The sequence below is a fragment of the Mobula hypostoma genome, chromosome 5 (assembly GCF_963921235.1).
Source record: "Mobula hypostoma chromosome 5, sMobHyp1.1, whole genome shotgun sequence".
Taxonomy (NCBI): Eukaryota; Metazoa; Chordata; class Chondrichthyes; order Myliobatiformes; family Myliobatidae; genus Mobula; species Mobula hypostoma.
Genome location: NC_086101.1, coordinates 9,785,173 through 9,803,985, shown reverse-complemented (window position 1 = coordinate 9,803,985; position 18,813 = coordinate 9,785,173).

Here is an 18,813-nt window from a genome sequence, read left to right as displayed (position 1 = left end):
TCCTTAATGACGGACGCCGCCTTTCGGAGGCGCCACTCCTCGAAGATGTCTTGGATACTACCATGAAGCCATAAGACCATAAGAGATAGGAGCAGAATTAGGCCATCTGGCCCATTGAGTCTGCTTCGCCATTCAATCATGGCTGATCCTTTTTTTCTTCCTCCTCTTCAACCCCAGTTCCCGGCCTTCTCCCCTTGATGCCATGTCCAACCAACAGCCTATCAATCTCTGCCTTAAGTACACCCATACACCCAAAGACCTGGTCTCCACAGCTGCATGTGTCAACAAATTCCACAAATTCACCACCCTTTGGGTAAAGAAATTTCTCCACATCTCTATTTTGAAAGGGCGCCCCTCTATCCTGAGGCTGTGCCCTCTTGTCCGAGACTCTCCCACCATGGGAAACATCCTTTTGACATCTATTCTGTCTGGGCCTTTCAATATTCGAAAGGTTTCAATGAGATCCCTCCTCATCCTTTAGAATTCCAGTGAGTACAGACCTAGAACCATCAAACGTTCCGCGTACGGTAACCCTTTCATTCCTGGAATCATCCTTGTGAACCTCCTCTGGACCCTCTCCAATGCTAATACAGCTTGAGGGGCCCAAAACTGTTCACAATACTCAAGATGAGGCCTCACCAGCTCCTAATAAAGCCTTTGCTCTTGTAATCTAGACCTCTTGAAATGAATGCTAACATGGGCATTTGCCTTCCTCACCACCAACTCGCCCCGCAAGTTAATATTTAGGGTGTTCTGCACAAGGACTCCCAAGTTCCTTTGCATCTCAGAGTTTTGGATTTTCTCCCCGTTTAGAAAATAGTCTGCACTATGCGGGATACCTGGATGCTACAGAGGCTTGTAAACTCAGAGGGCTGTAAATTCAACCAGTTCCATCAAAGGTACTAGCCTTCTCAGCATTGAGGACAACTTGAAATGGTGATGCCTCAAGAACGCGCATCCACTATGAAGGACACTCACCATCCAGGACATATCTTTATTTCATTACTACCATCAGGAGGTGTTGGCACATGGCCAAGTGGTTAAGGTGTTCGTCTAGTGATCTGAAGGTTGCTAGTTCGAGCCTTGGCCGAGGCAGCGTGTTGTGCCCTTGAGCAAGGCACTTAACCACACATTGCTCTGCGACGACACTGGTGCCAAGCTGTACGGGTCCTAATGCCCTTCCCTTGGACAACATCGGTGGCGTGGAGAGGGGAGACTTGCAGCATGGGCAACTGCCGGTCTTCCATACAAGCTTGGCCAGGCCTGCACCCTGGAAACTTTCCAAGGCGCAAATCCATGGTCTCACGAGCCTAATGGATGCCTATTATTATTAATTACCATCAGGAGCCTGAAGACACACACACAGAGTTTTAGGAACAGTTTTTTGAATGGTCTATCGACAACACCTCTTAATTCTTTATTTTATTTATCTATGTAATTTACAGTCATTTGGTATTTGTGTTGGATTATTATTGACACATGTCCCAAGATACAGTTAAAAAAAAACTTCTCATATTATTTTATGCCTTGCAATAAATATTTCATCATGTAAGTCAGTGATAATAACCCTGTGATTCCGCACTCCACACTCCCCAGGAGATTGAACGCAGTTTAGATGAGGCATCTTGCTCCACATGGACTGATTATGCCTGAGGGCATTTTTTTTCTGTTCAGCAACAGTTACCCTCCAAGAGCACCACAAACCTTGTAGTAGGGATTGGCCTAGAGAGCCATGTTGGCTGGAGTCCGGGCTTTATGCTTTGCCTCTTGGTACGGTCATCATGTCAAAGAGGTCAAAGGGTAGAGGGCAGACTAAGATTGGTCCCCGGGTCCTCCAGGTCCAGGGGTTCAGCTCAGGGCTAGCAATCCTGACTGGTCAAAAAAGCATTGTTACGGAAACAGCAATGAAGAATCCTTCTATACAGACAGAGATGGAGAACCTTCATTACTGCCCTAAATGCCAATGGCATAAAAGGCAGTAAGTAAGAACAGTTACTTACCCAGACTCTTGAACCACAGGGGATGACTTCACTCAACTTCACTCACCCCAACACTGAATTGTTCTCACAAACTATGGCAGGAGTTCCCAACTTTTTTTATGCCATTAACTGAGCAAACCCTGACTTATAGACTCACTTTCAAGGACTCTTCATCTCATGTTCTCGACATTTATTATTGATTTACTATTATAGTTTTGTTTGTGTTTTTTGATGTCTTATACTTGCACAGTTTGTTGTCTTTGCACGTTGGTTGTTTGTCCGTCATTGTGTGCACTTTTTAATTTATTCTATTTAGTTTCCTTGTATTTGCTGTGAATGCCCGCAAACAAAAAGAATCTCAGGGTAGTATATGGTGACATATATGCACTTTGATAATAAATTTACTTTGAAATTTGAACTTTAGCTCCGCGACCCCAGGACCCTCAAGGGGTCAATCACCGGAGAGGGTGTGAAGGGTGAGCGTCCAGTCGTCACTGGAACTTCCCCCACCTGATGGGAAGGATTCTGTTTCGGCGAAGACTCTTGCGAGGATGCAGAAACAGACACGGCAGCTCGTTGCTGCAGGAAGCTGTCACTTTGAGCTGAGTAGGTCCTTTCCTGTGAGAAACCTTAATACCTGCGTCAGGAAGTCTCTTGACGTTAAAGTAAAGGAGGTCAGCTTCTCAGTAATACGTTAGGTGAAACACACAATGTCCTTGAAATCTCACTGAGTCACAGAGGACAACAGAGACACAGAAACAAGCCCTTCAGCCCATCAACTCCATTCCAACCTTCTGTCAAATTCTGACTACCCCACCCGGACTGTGGCCTTCCATTCCCTTCAAAGCCACGTACCTATCCAAACTTTTCAGAAATGCTACAATTAGGCAGCACAGTAGCAGAGCAGTTAGTGCAAAGCTTTACAGCGCCAGTGATTGGTATTCAAGTCCCACTCCCTTTTGTAAGGGGTTTGTACCTTCTCCCTGTGACCAAGTGGGTTTTCTCCAAGTGCTCCGGTTTCACCCCACATTTCAAAGATGTACAGGTCAGCATTAGGGTCAGGAAGTTGTGGGCATGCTTTTTTAGTGCCAGTAGTATGGTGACACCTGTGGGCACCTCCAGCACGCTGTGCTGGTCGTTGACACAAATGACACATTTTGCTGTATATTTCGATGCTCATGCAACAAGAATCTTTATCTTTAAATTGAACCACGTCTGCCACTTCCATTGGCAGCTCATTCCACAATTGCACCATTGTCTGAGTGAAGAAGTTTCCCCTCAGGTTCCCCTAAGATATTTCAATTTTTGCCCTAAAGCTGCAGACTGTATCCTTTCCTAAGTGTTGAAATGCCTAATACCAGTGGGCATGCATTTAAGGGGAGAGGGGCTAATTTTAAAGAAGGTGTGCGGGGCAAGTTTTTACACAGAGAGCAGAGGATGCCTGGAATGCATTGCCTGGGGTGGGGGTAGGGGCAGAAACGTTAGGGACTTTTAAGAGACACTTAGATAGTTACATGAATATGAGGGAAATGAAAGGACACAGGCTTTGTGTAGGAATAAAGGACTAGTTCAGTTGGCCACTTGACTATTACTTTATTTGCTTTGGCACAACATTGTGAGCCAAAGGGCCTGTTCCTGTGATGTACTGTTCTATGTTCTGAAACTGTGGTTCCAATACATTCCTTATGACTCCTGCAAGTTCTTCTATTTTCCCAACCTCCCCTCTTCCTTCCACGTTCCTCCTGGGTGGTGTGTGACTCACAGGAGAGTCGAGAGAGGAAGGTGGCTTCTGTATTGCCCGGAGGCAGAGACTACAGGTCTGCGAGGTTCCACTGGAGAAACTAGACACTGTTAGAGTTGCTGCCTCACAGTGCCAAAGACACAGATTCAAGCCTGGTCGCAAACAACGAGAAAGTCTGCAGTTGCTGGAAATCCAAACAACACACACAAAATGCTGGAGGACTTCAGCAGGTCAGGTAGCACGCCTGACCTCAGGCGCTGTCTATGTGGAGTTTGCGTGTTCTTCCTGTGACCACCTGGGTTTCCTTTGGGTGTGCTGGTTTTCTCCCACATCCTCAGAGACATACTGATAGTCAGAGCAATTGGTAAATTGGTGTATTATTGTCACATGTAACCGAGGCACAGTGAAAAAAATGATTTGCATGCCATCTATGTAACATCTGTGGTACTTTAGGCTTCTGGACCTCCTGTTTGATGGTAGATGGGAGATGATTTGCATGGCACCGTGGCAAAGTGGTTAGCACAACCTGATTACAGCCCTGGCAACTTGGGTTCAATTCCCGCTGCTCTCAGTAAGGAGGTTTTACGTTCTCCCTGTGATTGCATGAGTTTACTCCAGATGCTCTTGTTTTCCTCTACATTGCAAAGACATGGAATCATAGAAACATAGAAAACCTACAGCACAATACAGGCCCTTCAGCCCACAATGCTGTGCCAAACATGTACTTACTTTAGAGATTATCTAGGGTTACCCATAGCCCTCTCTTTTTCTAAGCTCCATGTACCTATCCAGGAGTCTCCTAAAAGACCCTATCGTATCCGCTTCCACCACCGTCACTGGCAGCCCATTACATGCACTCACCACTCTCTGTGTAAAAAACTTACCCCTGACATCTCCTCTGCACCTACTTCCAAGCACCTTAAAACTGTGCCTTCTTCTGTTAACCATTTCAGTCCTGGGAAAAAGCCTCTGACAATCCTCATGATCAATGCCTCCCATCATATTATGCAACTCTATGAGGTGACCTCTCATCCTCCGCCGCTCCAAGGAGAAAAGGCCGAGTTCACTCAACTTATTCTCATAAAGCATGCTCCCCAATTCAGGCAACACCCTTGTAAATCTCCTCTGCACCCTTTCCATAGTTTCCACATTCTTCATGTAGTGAGGTGAACAGAACTGAGCACAGTACTCCAGGTGGGATCTGACCAGGGTCCTGTATAGCTGCAACGTTACCTCTCGGCTCTAAACTCAATCCCGTGGTTCATGAAGGCCAAAGCACCATATGACTTCTTAATCACAGAGTCAACCTAGGCAGCAGCTTTGAGTGTCCTATGGACTCGGACCCCAAGATCCCTCTAATCCTCCACACTGCCAAGAGCCTTACCATTAATGCTATATTCAGCCATCATATTTGACCAACCAAAATGAACCACCTCACACTTATCTGGGTTGAACTCTGTCTGCCACTTCTCAGCTCAGTTTTGCATCCTATCAATGTCCCATTGTAACCTCTGACAGCTCTCCACACTATCCGCAACACCCCCAACCTTCGTGTCATCAGCAAATTTACTAACCCATCCCTCCACTTATGAAAATCATGAAGAGAAGGGGCTCCAGAACAGATCCCTGAGGCACACCACTGGTCAACGACCTCCATGCAGAATATGACCCTTCTACAACCACTCTTTTCCTTCTGTAGGCAAGCCAATTCTGGATCCATAAAGCAAGGTCCCCTGGATCCCATGACTCCCTACTTTCTCAATAAGCCTTGCATGGGGGTACCTTGTTAAATGCCTTGCTGAAATCCATATACACTACATCTACTGCTCTACCTTCATCAATGTGCTTAGCCACATCCTCAAAAAATTCAATCAGGCTCATAAGGCACGACCTGCCTTTGACAAAGCCATGCTGACTAACTCCTAATCATATTATGCCTCTCCAAATGTTCATAAATCCTGCCTATCAGGATCTTTTCCATCAACTTATCAACCACTGAAGTAAGACTCACTGGTCTATAATTTCCTGGACTATCTCTACTTCTTTTCTTGAATAAGGGAACAACATCCGCAACCCTCCAATCCTCTGGAACCTCTCCCATCCTCATTGATGATGTGAAGATGGCAGGTATTTCTGGGAATAATACAGAAGGTGCAGGATCAGTTCATTCCAAAGAGGAAGAAAGGTTCTAAGGGGAGTAAGGGGCGACTGTGGATGACAAGGGAAGTCAAGGACAGTATAAAAATAAAAGAGAGGAAGTATAACATAGCAAGTATGAGTGGGAAGCCAGCGGATTGGGAGACTTTTAAGGAGCAACAGAAGATAACTATAAAGGCAATACGGGGGGAAAAGATGAGGTACAAAGGTAAGCCAGCCAAAAATATAAAGGAGGATAGTAAAAGCTTCTTTAGGTATGTGACAAAGGTACAATTGTACATTTTGGAAGAAGAAATAATCGGGCAGATTATTGTTTAGATGGGAAGAAAATTCAAAAATCGGAAATGCAAAGGGACTTGGGGGTCCTCGTGCAGGATACCCTAAAGGTTAACCACCAAGTTGGATCGGCGGTAAGGAAAGTGAATGCTATGTTGGCATTCATTTCAAGAGGAATAGTGTATAAGAGTAAGGAGGTGTTGATGAGGCTCTATGGGGCATTAGTGAGACCTCATTTGGAATGCTGTGTGCAGTTTTGGGCCCTTTATCTTAGAAAGAATATACTGATGTTGGAGAGAGTTCAGAGAAGATTTACGAGGCTGATTCCTGGAATGCAGGGGCTAACATATGAGGAGCGTCTGTCAGCTCTTGGATTGTATTCATTAGAGTATAAAAGAATGAGAGGGAATCTCATAGAAACGTTTCGAATGTTGAAAGGGTTGGACAGAGTAGATGTGGAAAGGTTGTTTCCCTTGGTGGGTGAGTAGAGGACAAGAGGCCAAAGTCTTAGAATTAGAGGGTACCCAGTTAAAACAGAGATGAGGAGAAATTTTTTTAGCCAGAGGGTCATGGATTTGTGGAATTCGTTGCCACATATGACTGTGGAGGCCCGATCATTGAGGGTGTTTAAGGAGGAGATTGACAGGTATCTAATTAGTCAGGGTATCAAGGGATATGGGGAAAAAGCCGGAAATTGGAACTAGATGGGTGAATAGTTTAGCTCATGGGGGAGCTGCGGAGCAGACTCGATGGGCCGAATGGCCTATTTCTGCTCCTTTGTCTTGTGATCTTGTGATGTGAAGAGGAAAAAATTAGTTAAGACCAAAGTTGGGCCCTTGAAGACAGAAACGGGTGAAATTATTATGGGGAACAAGGAAATGGCAGATGAGCTGAACAGGTAATTTGGATCTGTCTTCGCTAGGGAGAACACAAACAATCTCCAGATGTAATAGTGGCCAGAGGATCTAGGGTAACAGAGGAACTGAAGGAAATTCCGATCAGGCACAAAATGGTGTTGGGTAAACTGTTGGGACTGAAGGTTGATAAATCCCCAGGGCCTGATGGTCTGCATCCCAGGGTACTTAAGGAGGTGGTTCTAGAAATCGTGGACGCATTGGTAATCATTTTCCAATGTCCCATAGATTCAGGATCAGTTCCTGTGGATTGGAGGGTAGCTAATGTTATCCCACTTTTTAAGAAAGGAGGGAGAGAGAAAACAGGCAATTATAGACCAGTTAGTCTGACATCAGTGGTGGGGAAGATGCTGGAATCAATTATAAAAGATGTAATAGCGGCATATTTGGATAGCAGTGGCAGGATAGGTCCCAGTCGCATGGATTTATGAAGGGGAAATCATGCTTGACTAATCTTCTGGAATTTTTTGAGGATGTAACTATGAAAATGGACATGGAAAAGCCAGTGGATGTAGTGTACCCGGACTTTCAGAGAGCCTTTGATAAAGTCCCACATAGGAGGTTAGTGTGCAAAATTAGAGCAAATGGTATTGAGGGTAGGGTACTGACATGGATTGAAAATTGGTTTGCAGACAGGAAACAAAGAGTAGGGATTAGTGTGTCCTTTTCAGAATGGCAGGCAGTGACTAGTGGGGTACCACAAGGCTCGGTGCTGGGACCACAGCTATTTACAATATACATTAATGATTTAGATGAAGGGATTACAAGTAACATTAGCAAATTTGCAGATGACACAAAGCTGGGTGGCAGTGTGAAATGTGAGGAGGGTGTTATGAGAATGCAGGGTGACTTGGACAGGCTGGGTGAGTGGGCAGATGCAGTTTAATGTGGATAAATGTGAGTTTATCCACTTTGGTGGCAAGAACAGGAAGGCAGATTACTATCTGAATGGTGTTAAGTTAGGAAATGGGGAAGTACAACGAGATCTAGGTGTTCTTGTTCATCAGTCACTGAAAGCAAACATGCAGGCACAGCAGGTAGTGAAGAAAGCTACTGGCATGCTGGCCTTCATAACAAGGGGAGTTGAGTATAGGAGCAAAGAGGTCCTTCTGCAGTTGTACAGGGCCCTGGTGAAACCACACCTGGAGTATTGTGTACAGTTTTGGTCACCCAATTTGAGGAAGGACATTCTAGCTATTGAGGGAGTGCAGCGTAGGTTCACGAGGTTAATCCCCGGGATAGTGGGACTGTCATATGTTGAAAGATTGGAGCGAATGGCGTTGTATACACTGGAATTTAGGATGAGAGGGGATCTGATTGAAACATATAAGATTATTAAGGGATTGGAAATGCTAGAGGCAGGAAACATGTTCCCGATGTTGGGGGAGTCCAGAACTAGAGGCCACAGTCTAAGAATAAGGGGTAGACAATTCAGAACTGAGTTGCGGAAAAACTTTTTCACACAGAGGGTTGTGGTTCTGTGGAATGCTCTGCCTCAGAAGGCAGTGGAGGCCAATTCTCTGGATTCTTTCAAAAAAGAGTTAGATAGAGCTCTTAAAGATAGTGGAGTCAAGGGATGTGGGGAGAAGGCAGGAAAAGGGTACTGATTGTGGATGATCAGCCATGATCACAGTGAACAGTGGTGCTGGCTCAAAGGGCTGAATGGCCTACTCCTGCACCTACTGTCTATTGTCTATTTCTATCCCTCTCCACTGCTATGGAATTGTGATCACTATCTCCAAAATGCTCTCCTACTGAAAAACCTGACAGCAGAGCAGGTTCATTTCCCAATACCAGATCAAGTACAGCCTCTCCTCTTGTAGGCTTATCTACATATTGTGTCAAGAAACCTTCCTGAACACACCTAACAAACTCCTCCCCATCTAAACCCCTCACTCTAGGGAGATGCTAATCAATATTGGGGAAATTAACATCTCCCACCACGACAACCCTGTTATTATTGTTACACCTTTCCAGAATCTGTCTCCCTATCTGCTCCTCGAAGCTCCTGTTACTATTGAGTAGTGTATAAAAAACACCCAGTTATTGACCCCTTCCCGTTTCTAAATTCCACCCAGAGGCACTCAGTAGACAATCCCTCCATGATTTCCTCCTTTTCTGCTGCCGTAGCATTATTTCTGATCAGCAGTGCCACACCCCCACCTCTTTTGCCACCCTCCCTGTCCTTTCTGGAACATCTAAAGCCTGGCACTCTAAGTAACAATTCCTGCCCCTGAGCCATCCAAGTCTCTGCAATGGCCACAACATCATAGCTCCAAGTACTGATCCAGACTCCAAGCTCATCCACTTTGTTCATGATGTTTCTTGTATTAAAATAGACACCTCTCAAACCATCAGTCTGAGCGCGTGCCTGCTCTATCAGCTGCCTCTCCTCCCTCTCGTACTGTCTACAAGCTTTCTCTATTTGTAGCCAACTGCCCCTTCCTCCGTCTCTTCATTTCGGTTCCAACCCCCCAGCAATTCTAGTTTAAACTCTCCCCAATAGCCTTCACACACCTCCCTGCCAGGATATTGGTCCCCCTTGGTTAATAGGCTAATTGGTCACATGGGTATAATTGGACAGTGCAGGCACTTTTGGCCAGAAGGTCCTGTTGCCGTGTGGGATCTCTTAAAAAAAATAGATAGAAAAATCACAACACAGTGCATTGAGGTGGTATAAACTAAAACAATAACAGAATGTGAAATAAGGTCTCCACAGTACAAAGACATAGGTATGTTGTGAATTGTCCAGTGATTAGGCTGGGTGTAAACCATTGGGATGCTGGGCAGCACGGCTCAAAGGGCCAGAAGGGCTTGTTCAGCACTGTATATCTAAACAAAATGAAGTGAGGAGAAAGCTGACTGTTTTTTCCTCCTCCATAGATGCTGCCTGGCCTGATGGGTTCCTTCAGCATTTTGGTGTGTTGCTCTGTTTTCCAGAATCTTTTGTGGCTTCTGCCAGTTCGTTTTATTTGGTAAACTGCCCTGTGTACCACAGAGGGACCATCTCATTACACGTTTAATCGCTCATCCATATCTCCTTTTTATCCTTTCAAATCTTTCCAAATTGAATTTATAAGATAGCATCTGTGCTTAGAACTGCTATAATCTTAATTTCTGCTAAACTTGCTAAATATAGTCTTGAGATGCCTTTGCTGTGAATTTTGAAAAACTCCACTTCACACCTACATACGCAATCTCATTCTGTTTCACACTTCCAGGAATTTTCACCAACTGTACAAATCGTCTGTAAGGACTTGGCTCCTGTGTCAGTGTGATGAAACACACCCCTATCAATGTTTACACTGAAGCAATGTTAACAGAAAAAATCCCTTAGACTGAACGGTAGGCAGAAAGGTGCATATCTTTAGATAATGATGGGTTTGTGGTGAGTTACCACGGTAACATGTACTTATTGTCTCTGCTGCCGTCCCCATCTCTGGGCCTAACCACTTCCACCAACTCCAGTGATGTCAGAATTCAGTAATAAACAGGAAGTTTGATTACAGTGGTCTCTCCTTACTGTCCCAAGGGGATTAGTAACAGGAATCAGGAGCAGAAATCTTTTTCCCAGGGATTGAAATGTTTCATTAATTTCAGGTAAAGGGACACACAAAAAAACACTGGAGAAACTCATCAGGCCAGGCAGCATCTACGGAATAAACAGTCGATGTTTCCCGCCAAGACCCTTCATCCAGGTTGGAAAGGAAGGGGGCAGAAGCCAGAATAAGAAGGTGGGGGGAGAGGGAGGAGGTGATAGGTGGGCAGCATGGCAGGTGGGTGGGGAAAAGGGCGGATGATGTGAGAAACAGGGAGTTAGAGGGTGGAAGAAGTAAAAGGGCTGAAGAAGAAGGAATTAACAGGTGAGGACAGTGGACTGTGGTAGAAAGGGAAGGAGGTGGGAAACCAGATGGGTAGGCCATGAGGGCAGGGGAGGGGAAGAAAGCAGGTGGGAGGGGAAGAGAACAGATGAGAGGGGAACCGGAATGGGGAATGGAAAAAGAAAGAAGAAGAGGGGTTATTAGATATGCACGGAGACTAGCAAGATGTGGACCATGCACAGATGAAAGGGATCAGGTGATACTGATTTAATTGGTTTGGCAGAACGAAGACCTGTTCAAACGCTGTACTATTGTAAATCCTAACCGATGGGCTCCTGTTTATTCAGTAAGATTGTCGAGTTTCTTGCCTGTTCACAGGTGCAATGAGAAGCTTGTCTGCAGTAGCATCACAGCCACAGCGCATTAGAGACACAGCATTCATAAAAAAACATACTCACAATTTAACATTACAGCACAGTACAGGCTCTCCAGATACACAACTTACACAAGTGAACCATCTTAATTACTTACTACCCATTATGCCGCTGGCGTTTAGGGCAACAGCGAAGGCTTTCCATCTCTGGTGGTGTTCAGGGCTTCCTTTATCATGTCAGTAGCTTCCTCTTGGTTTTCACTACTGTCAGTCATGCACGCTCCGGGTGGAGTCTCAGGAATACTGTCACACTCAGATGTAGAAGGACTCTTCATTACTATTTCCATAACAATTTTGTTTTACTAGTCAGAGTTGTTAGCCCTGAGCTGAACCCCAAACCTGTAGGACCGGTGAACCGCTTTTAGTCTGGCCTCTACACTTTTATCTCTTTGACTTGGGTGACCCCACCAAGAGCCAAAGCATAAAGCCCGACTCCAGCCAACATGGCTCTCTGGGTTACTGAGGAACACAAGCCTCCAAACCCTATGACAAGATTGTGGTTCTCTTGGAGGAAATGAACCATAGCTTATATCAAAACACACAAGAAAAGAAACACAATTAGAACAAAAAAGTGTGGTCCATTATAGCGCAAAGTGGTCCTAGTGTTCAAAGTAAGTTTATTACCTTGTGGGCATGCTGAGTAAATCTGAAAGGGTCCAACCAATAGGATCCATAAATATGCACAAAATGCTGGATGAACTCAGCAGGTCAGACAGCACTTATGGAAAAGAGTACCATCAACGTTTCAGGCCGAAATTCTTCGGCACGGCTCAGCAAGTTGTTTCACTGGATCCTAAGTGGGTCTGGGGAATAGAAGGCAGAGAGTGAAGGGTGAAGGCTGGGAACCTCTGAGCAGTGGTGTACCACAGGTATGGGTGCTGTGACTCACTTGAATGTGAATTTACAGTAGCAGATATGATCAGAGAGTTGACAGATGAATCAAAAGAGTAAGTATAGCCATCGGTTACAGGAAGATACAGGAAGACAAGTGGGTAACGTGGGCAGACTGAAAGTAACCCTAGTAAATGTTAGCACAGGAAAATTGAAGCAGGAGTCAGCTATTCAGCCCTTCGAGACTGCCCCATCCTTCAATATAACTGTGCCTGCTGCACTCTGAACTCAATTTCTCGGGCTCGGGGAATGTGATTTGGAAGGAGAAATAAGACTGGATGAATCAGAGCCTGGTATGGAAATACCAATGTCCGGGAACGAAGTGGTCTACAGAAAGTGGTGGCCACAGCCTCGTCCACCACAGACAAGGCCCTCCCCACCATTGAGTACATTTACAAGGAACATACCACAAGGAAGCAGCATCCATCATCAAAGACCCCCACTATCCTGTCTACGCTCTCCTCTTGCTACTGTACCAGGCCTTAGGTCCCACACCAGCAGGTTCTGGATCAGTTATTACCCTAGAAACATCAGGATAACTTCACTCATTACTGTTCTGAAATTATTCTATGCCCTACTGACTCACAACTCATATTCTCAGTATTATTTTGTACAGATCGTCTTTTCCTACACATTGGTTGTTTGTCAGTCTTTGTTTATTTTTGAACAATTCTATAGTATTTCTTTTTTCCTGCAAATGCTTGCAAGGAAAGTAATCTCAAAGTTGTATTTAGTAACATATACTTTGATTATAAATTTACTTTAAACTTTGAAGTTTGAACTTCCAACTTCGATGGGTGACCTTATAAAGATGTATAAAATCACCAGGGGCACCAATGCCACAGGGTTGGGGATCAAAAACCAGAGGGCATAGATTTAAGGTGAGAAGGGAAAGATTTAAAAGGGACCTGATGCAACTTCCTTGCATATATGGAATGAGCTGACAAAGGATATGGTTTAGGCAGATACAGTAACAGCATGTTACAGACATTTGGGCGAGGTAGATGGATAGGAAAGGGTCAGAGGGATATGGCCAAACATGGGTAAATGGGATTGACCCAGTGAACGCTGTAGTTAGCATGGACAGATATTGCTGAAGGGACTTTATCTGAGCTGTGTGACGCTATGAATCCACAGTATATCTTTTTTTTAGACTATAACTGCCCTTCCGGTGCAACTGCACTCACCACTACTCTGAACTCCCCATGTGATCAATAAACCTTCTAACCTTGAAAGAAAAAAAGACACAAAATACTCTGTAGATGCTGGGGTCAAAGCAACACTCACAACACTGGAGGAACTCAGCAAGTCGGGCAGCATCCGTGGAAACGATCAGTCAACGTTTCAGGCCGGAACCCTCCCTCAGGACTGAAGAGGGAAAGGGCAGAGGCCCTATAAAGAAGGTGGGGGGAGGGTGGGAAGGAGAAGGCTGGTAGGTATCAGGTGAAAAACCAGTAAAGAGAAAGATAAAGGGGTGCGGGAGGGGAAGCAGGGAGGTGATAGGCAGGAAAGGTGAAGAAGGAATAGGGGAAAACACAACGGGTAGTAGAAGGAGGCGGAACCATGAGGGAGGTAGTAGGCAGCTGGGGGAGGGGGCAGAGTGAAACTGGGATGGGGGACGGGAGGAGGAGGGAATTACCGGAAGTTGGAGATTTCGATGTTCATACCAAGGGGCTGGAGATTACCTAGACAGTATATGAGCTGTTGCTCCTCCAACCTGGGTTTAGCCTCATCATGGCAGTAGAGGAGGCCATGTATGGACATATCTGAATGGGAGTAGGAAGCAGAGTTGAAGTGGAAAAGACGATGCTCCACCCAGTCACACCCATGTGACCAATTACCCTATGAACTCGTAGATGTTTAGTCAGAGGGAGGAAGCTGGTGGACCTGGAGGAAACCCACACAGCTACGGGGAGAACGTACAAACTCCTTACAAACAGTGGCAGGAACTGAACCCAGCTGCTGGTACTGTAGTACAAAAATGCTAACCACTATGCTCCCTCGTCACCCTAGAATTAGAGAGAACAATTTTGCTTGTCTTCCAGATCTTATTAAACCACTGTTTTTTACCCCCAGCAAACACCTCTCACACAGTTCTGCTCTGGAGTGCAAGCCCTGAGCCTTGGGCTCAGACCTCCAGTGCAGAACTCACACTCACAACGTTCTGTTTCAGAGGCAAATGAGCTACCCACAGAACCGCAATGTATAAGGACGCAGCTATCTATATGAGCACTTGAATCACCACGGCTACTCAGGCTCGGGTTCTGACTCATTTATTCATCCTGTGCAACATCCAGTGAAATGTGTTGTTTTGTGCTGACAAACAAGGCAACCTATGGGTGTGCAGGGGCACCTGCAAGTGTCACCACACATTCCACCACCGACATAACATGCCCACTGAACACAAGAAACAACAAAACAACAGCAAAACAAACCCCACTTCCACCCAGGACATGCTCTCTTCTCACTGCTGCCATCATCCCAGAATGCTTAAGGAAGTAGCCCAAGAAATAGTGGATGCATTAGTGATAATTTTTCAAAACTCGTCAGATTCTGGACTAGTTCCTGAGGATTGGAGGGTGGCTAATGTAACCCCACTTTTTAAAAAAGGAGGGAGAGAGAAACCGGGGAATTATAGGCCGGTTAGCCTAACGTCGGTGGTGGGGAAACTGCTGGAGTCAGTTATCAAGGATGTGATAACAGCACATTTGGAAAGCGGTGAAATGATTGGACAAAGTCAGCATGGATTTGTGAAAGGAAAATCATGTCTGACGAATCTCATAGAATTTTTTGAGGATGTAACTAGTAGAGTGGATAGGGGAGAACCAGTGGATGTGGTATATTTGGATTTTCAAAAGGCTTTTGACAAGGTCCCACACAGGAGATTAGTGTGCAAACTTAAAGCACACGGTATTGGGGGTAAGGTATTGGTGTGGGTGGAGAATTGGTTAGCAGACAGGAAGCAAAGAGTGGGAATAAACGGGACCTTTTCAGAATGGCAGGCGGTGACTAGTGGGGTACCGCAAGGCTCAGTGCTGGGACCCCAGTTGTTTACAATATATATTAATGACTTGGATGAGGGAATTAAATGCGGATGACACGAAGCTGGGTGGCAGTGTTAGCAGTGAGGAGGATGCTAAGAGGATGCAGGGTGACTTGGATAGGTTGGGTGAGTGGGCAAACTCATGGCAGATGCAATTTAATGTGGATAAATGTGAAGTTATCCACTTTGGTGGCAAAAATAGGAAAACAGATTATTATCTGAATGGTGGCCGATTAGGAAAAGGGGAGGTGCAACGAGACCTGGGTGTCATTATACACCAGTCATTGAAAGTGGGCATGCAGGTACAGCAGGCGGTGAAAAAGGCGAACGGTATGCTGGCATTTATAGCGAGAGGATTCGAGTACAGGAGCAGGGAGGTACTACTGCAGTTGTACAAGGCCTTGGTGAGACCACACCTGGAGTATTGTGTGCAGTTTTGGTCCCCTAATCTGAGGAAAGACATCTTTGCCATAGAGGGAGTACAAAGAAGGTTCACCAGATTGATTCCTGGGATGGCAGGTCTTTCATATGAAGAAAGACTGGATGAACTGGGCTTGTACTCGTTGGAATTTAGAAGATTGAGGGGGGATCTGATTGAAACGTATAAGATTCTAAAGGGATTGGACAGGCTAGATGCGGGAAGATTGTTCCCGATGTTGGGGAGGTCCAGAACGAGGGGTCACAGTTTGAGGATAGAGGGGAAGCCTTTTAGGACCGAGATTAGGAAAAACTTCTTCACACAGAGAGTGGTGAATCTGTGGAATTCTCTGCCACAGCAAACTGTTGAGGCCAGTTCATTAGCTATGTTTAAAAGGAAGTTAGATATGGCCCTTGTGGCTACAGGGGTCAGGGGGTATGGAGGGAAGGCTGGGTTCTGAGTTGGATGATCAGCCATGATCATAATAAATGGCGGTGCAGGCTCGAAGGGCCGAATGGCCTACTCCTGCACCTATTTTCTATGTTTCTATGTTTCTATCAGGAGCCTCAGGACCCACACCACCAGGTTCAGGAACAGTTACTACCCCTCAACCATCAGGCTGTTGTATCAGAGGGGACAACTCCACTTGTCCTTCCACTGAACTGTTGGCACAACCTATGGACTCACTTTCAGGGACTCGTCATCTCTTGTTCTCGATATTTATTGCTTGTTTATTCATTATTATTATGATTTTTTTCTTTTGCATTTGTTGTTTATTGTCTTTTGCTTATTGGTTTTTTGTCCATGTTGTTGGGTCTGGTCTTTCATTGATTCAGTTGAGCTTCTTGGATTTAATGTGTATGCCCACAAGGAAATGTATCCATAATTATATATGGTGACATATATGTACTTTGATAAGAAATGTACATTGAACTTTGAACATTCCACACACACACACACACAGACCTACCTATAACTCCAGTATAGGACTGCAATCTTCAGCCTCCAGTCTCCAGGCTTCTGCTATTGGGCTTCAACTTCCAATCAATCTTCGGTAATGATTCCTGGAATAGCCAGTAACAGGACCCTGAACTCCAGTGACTGCCCCCTCATTGTCTCCTCTTGCTTCCAGTTGGTGTGGACATCCAATCCCGGGATCGACCAACCTGGGTCAGGCCAACATCCATGGATGTCTTTGTGACCTGTGCACATCACTGGCCTATGAGAGCAGAGCAGAGGCCTGAACTGTGGATGTCCTTTGTTCACATGTCCGTATTGTTGGCCTTGAAATGCAAATGGAGGCTTGGACCTGTGATATCCTTCATCATCTGCCCACATTGCTGGAATCTGAACATGGAGCACTGAGAGCAGAGCCCAGGCCTGACCTCTAACTCCTCCTCAAGGACCAAGAGTTTGTGGGGGGGACCAGTGCAGATAAGTACTTGGTGTTCAGCAGGGACATGATTGGCTGGATAGCCCCCATAGTATGAATCGACATCACCAGCTGCCCCATTCTGTGCTCCAAGCTGATCCTCAACAGCAGATCAGAAGATAACAGTGCATCCTTTGAGTCAGAACTTTGCAGTTTGGATTCTGGTTCCAAGAATACAGTCCGCAGTCTATAACAACCGAAAGAATGGTTCTTTCTTTATGAAAAGGGAGAGAGTTATTTTGAGAACTTCATGGGTGCCTTTCAGGGCCATATCTTATAAATTCCCACTGCCTCTTCTGTTTCAGTTTGCATCTTTTAAAGAAAACCCTGAGTTTGGTGAGTCAGCCACTCATTCAAGGTTGTAGGCTCAGATCTTCTCTGCAGGCAAGATCCAAAGACAAAAAAAAACATGCCATTTGCGACCCCCCCCCCCAATGCCAAACTGGTTTCTGCAGGCAACAAGACCAAAGACAACCTTGTATCTCCATGCACTTTTCTTCCTCTGCTCCCCCCACCGCCCCCATCCCCTTCAAGTTGTTCACAGTCCAGAAAGCATTGTCGAGGCCTGGCCCTCACCATCCTTCCACAGCAGAGGGCTCTAAAGGTGTTTTGAAGGCATTTCTCCTCATGTCAGTGCTGTAGGACTGGGACACTTACCTAAAACCCACACATTCCAAGGGGAGGATGTTCGGACTCCTTATAGTAGGCGCCGGAATTGACCTTCAAATTCTGGGACAGCCCGTGCTACTCTACCCACTAACCCATATGACTCTGGACTGTGGGAGGAAACCCACGCAATCACAGGGAGATTTGCCAGTTGTCCAACGTTCTGACTGCTGGTGCTGTAAAGTGTCATGCTAACGGCTACCCTACTGCGGCACTTGAAAAACAACAACAAAACAAAGCAGCAACAGAAAAACAAACAAAAGAAAATCTGCAGATGCTGGAAATCCGAGCAACACACACAAAGCGCTGGAGGAACTCAGCAGTCCAGGCAGCATCAATGGAAAAAAATACAGTCAACGTTTCGGGCCGAAACCCTTTGGCAGGCGGAAAACCAAACCCATTTCCCACTCACCCACACATAAGGACACCAGGGCAGGACACTTCCAGGCCTCCGACTACCAGTCCTTGGCCCCAGGCACTCAAACTCATAGACATCAGGCCTCCAACTTCCAGTCCTGGCTGAATCTCACAGACTTAGGTCTTTGACCTTCAGACTTCAAGATCCATACTTGCCGATCCCTGGATTTTGACCTCTGGACTCGCACTGGGCTTGGGTCAATTCCTATTTCACTAAACTTTGGAGATTGCAAACATGAGATATTCTGCAGATACTGGAAATCCAAAGCAACACACACAAAATGCTGAAGGAACTCAGCAGGTCAGGCAGCATCCATAGAAATGAATGAACCTCTGATGTTTCGGGCTGAGACACTTCTTCGAGACTGAGAAGGAAGGGAAAAGGTGCCAGAGTAATAAGGTGGGGGGAGGGGAAGGAGGATAGCTGGACGGTGATAGGTGAAGTCAGGCTGGGAGGAAGGGTAAAGGGCTGAAAATGAAGGAATCCGATTGGAGAGGAGAGTGAACCATACGAGAAAGGGAAAGAGGAGGGTACCCGAGGGGGGGGGGTTGGTGATAGGCAGGTGAGGAGAGGTGAGAGTCCCCAGAGTGGAAGAGAAGAAGAGGGAAGGGGGAGAAAGAATAT